Raw genomic sequence first — 3671 nt, forward strand, 5'->3', positions numbered from 1 at the left:
AAGAGCTCAAAACACTTTATACCAAAAAATCAAATAACCCAATTACTAACTGGGCAAATAAACTAAACCGACACTTCTCAGGAGAAATACAAATGGCCAACAAATATGTGAAAAAATATTCAACAACATTAACAACTAGGGAAATGCAAATTAAAAAAACAATGATATTTTATCTCACCCAGTCAGAATGGCCAATCATCAATAATAGAAATTTTAGTCAATATGAAGATGATGTAAGAGGAAAAAGGAACACTGTTGGTGGTACTGTAAATTAGCCGAACCATTAAGGAAATCACTATAGAGTCTCCTCAAAAGACTAGGCATGGAAACACCACATGGCACAGGTATATCACTTCTCGTGCGTACCCTGAAGAATTAAGGTAGTCTGACTAGGTGACACAGGCATACCCATGTTTATAGCAGCACAATTCACAATAGCTAAACTATAGAACCAGGCTTGGTGTCCATCAACAGATGGATGCACAATGTAAACATTAAACAGTAAGACCAAGACACTCTGGATCACCTGGAAAAAGAGAAGAAGGCAGGTCAACAGAAGTTGGAAAAGGGGCAGGGAGCTCTGAGGGAACAGGTTCAGGTTCAAATCCAGACAATAGAAATCCCGGTGACTGAGAAAGCAGAATTACAGACAGCCATGGCTCACACTCTGAAAGCAGCCAGGTGGTGTCAGGGTCTTGCCAGCCATCTACAGTTTTCCCAACAGTGTGTGGGAGAGCTGGAATGGACACTGTGTGCCCTCTCCACACAAGACAAGCAGGCAGACAGGCACAACACAAAGCTAACCAGAGAGAGAGATGCCCTCATTCTGGAGCTGAACAAGAACAACAAACAATGAGGACGTGAAGCAGCAGGACTCAGAACTGCCAGAGAGGCTCCTCAGGAAGCCTACTGGGAGAGAAAGCAGCTATGTACTTGGGTCCTACTGGCAGAGAAAGCAGCTAAGCAGCTGGAGTGGAGGAGCTCCAAAAGAAGCTGGACATGTCTGAGTTCCTGCTTCAACAACTCTCTAGCCAGCCTGAAGCCCCTGATAGTAACCAGCAGTTACAGCAGGTCATGAGGAGAGGGCACAGCTGGAGAAACATGGGGGCCAGCTGATGGAGTCACTGAAGCAACCGCAGGAGGATAGAGACCACTATGCAGAGAGCCTGAAGGGAGAGAGTGCCTGCCATGTGGCAGCAGAGAATGCAGCAAATGTCAGAGCAGATGCACAATTTGAGGGAGAAGAAAGACAATGAGAGTCAAGTACAGGAGCTGGAGACCAAGTTGGCAGAGCTGAGAAGCCAGATGGTGGAGCCCTCATGCTGTGAGACCCCAGCAGGGCCCTCCAAGGCAGAGCAAGGGCTGCAGGCAGAGATGAGGAGCTGCAGAGGGCACTGGAGAACCTGGCTGCACAGCTCCATGCCCAGGTACAGGATAACAAAAGGCTGAGTCACCTGACTCTGGAGCAGGAGCAGCAGCAGGTGGAGTTGGATTGGGCAGTGGAGGGCTGGAGCAAGCAGGTGGAGGGGCTAAAGCAGATCCTGGAGAGCAGACAGAAGGACCACACCACCATCAGTCATGAGCACTCAGAGCCATGAGCTCAAGGAGCAGCTGGCCGAGTTGCAGAACACTTCCTCAGTCTGGCCAGTGAGAACATGGAGATCACCAGTGCGCTGCAGTCTGAGCTGCAAGTCAAGAAGCAGCTGGCCAGGAAGCTGGGTCAGCTGCAGAAGAAGCTGGGAGAGCTGAAGGAGACCATGGAGCTGAAGAGCCAAGGGGCTCGGGGTCTGCAGCAGCAGCGAGACCTGTACCTGTCCCACCTGCTGCAGCTCATGGCTGCCAATCAGCAGCTGACCTCTGAGAAGGAGGCTCTGCACAAGCAACTTCTGCTGCAGGCTCAGCTCATAGACCGGCTGCAGCGTGAGAAGGTGCAGGGCAAGATGGTAGTGGAGATGGCCCGCCAGGAGTTGCAGGAGACCCAGGAGCACCTAGAAGCCACCCGTCAGCAGAACCAACAGCTACAGGCCCAGCTGAGCCTCCTGGATGTCCCTGGGGAAGAGGATGGAATGGACAAGGAAGAAAAGGATGAGGAGGCTATTCAGCCCAGTCTCACAATCCCAGAGGATGTAGACAGCTGAGAGGCCACGGTGACATTTTTCATGTGGCTCTAGCCAGTGCTGAGGAAGAGAAGGCAGGGCTGCATGAGACCCTGGCACACTACTGGCACCTGGCTCACTTGGCAGCCCCATCTTGCAGTGAGCACACAGAGCAGGTCCTGGTCCCCTGGATGGGACCAGCTGTGTGTCTGGGGAGATCCCCCAGGCTCCACAGGAGGCCATGGAGAAGCTGCAGAGCCGCTTCCTGGAGGTTATGCAGGAGAAGGTGGAGCTCAAGGAGCAGGTGGAGGAACTGGAACATCAATGCACCCAGCTCTCTGCAGAACTGATACCACCGCAGAGTATATTGCCCTCTACCAAAAGCAGAGGGCAGTGTTGAAGGAGGGACACCAGGAGAAGCAAGAGTACCTCAGTCGGCTGACCCAGGACAAGCAGGAGAAGAAGGTCAAGTTGCTGGAGCTGCAGGAGCTGATTCTGAGGCTGGTGGGGGAGCACAGTGAGTGGCCGGGCAGTTCCTGGCAGCAGCTCAGAGTCCTGCTGAGGAGCCCACTCCTGGACCCGCAAGCTCCCAGGGATTTGGAGCAACTGATGTTGGAGAGGTGAGCCTTGCTGACAGCGTGGAGCCAACACAGGAGGAGGCTGGGGGGCTTTCCTCCTCTGAATCCCACTGCACAGATCATGACCCAGCTGCTGCATGAGACCCAGAACCCCCAGAAACACCCCAGCCTGGGCACCACACCCTGCGTCCCCTTCCTCTACTGTGCAGACAAGCGTGACCAGGTGAAGATCATGGTCTTGTGAGAGACTCTTGGTTGACGCCTGGAGACGTGGGACCAGGGCCTTTTCCCCAACCTTTCATGCCACCCTGACGCTGCCACTCCTTCCCAGTCACCCGTTTACTATAAGAACCCTGTGTAATGAGGGACAACGAGGTACAGACCCTTTGCCACCTTCACTAGGGCTGAGTGTTAATCTCTGGACTCTTGTTCCAGAAATAGCGCCAGAGGCTCCTAATGTTACCAGGCTGCCTTTCTAGGGGGCGGGAGCTCTCTGGTGGCCCCGTTACCCTCACCAAGCAGTCCTTCATTAGGGGGCTCCATCCCCTTACACGGGGGCCCTGGGGCAGGGAAGGTGGGCAGCGTTTTCACGGCCCTTAAGATGGGGCTCACTGTAGGCAGGTCTGGGGCAGAGTCTGGCGGTGGCGGTCCTCCATTCACCGAGGCTCCCATCTTCTTAGAGGCCCTGTGGGCCAGGTCAGCTGGGCCGCCTTCTCCTGGGTCTTCAGAGGTGGAGTCACTGAAGGCCAGGGGAGGGCAGGGTGGGTGCAGGCAGTCCTGGAGGCTCCGCTCCTCAGAAGCATCTTGTGCAGGGCCACTGGGCAGGGTTCTCAGGCCCTAGGACACTTGAGGCTAACTGTAGGCCAGGCAGGGCCCAGGGGGCTGCAGCATGGGCCACCCCTCCCCAGTGGACATATTGTACCTGTGAAATATTGGTATATCTGGAGTAGGACTGCCCCCTGTGTCACAGCTGGAGCTGGCAAAAGGAGAGGAGATT

At 54.3% G+C, this 3671-nt stretch overlaps 1 pseudogene; it reads left to right on the top strand.

Annotated features, from left to right (window-relative positions):
• The first annotated feature begins 478 nt into the window (after positions 1 to 478).
• LOC144374006 (golgin subfamily A member 2 pseudogene) lies at positions 479 to 2918 on the top strand (annotated as a pseudogene).
• Positions 2919 to 3671: the final 753 nt, after the last annotated feature.

The sequence above is a fragment of the Ictidomys tridecemlineatus genome, unplaced genomic scaffold (genome assembly GCF_052094955.1).
Source record: "Ictidomys tridecemlineatus isolate mIctTri1 unplaced genomic scaffold, mIctTri1.hap1 Scaffold_540, whole genome shotgun sequence".
NCBI lineage: Eukaryota > Metazoa > Chordata > Mammalia > Rodentia > Sciuridae > Ictidomys > Ictidomys tridecemlineatus.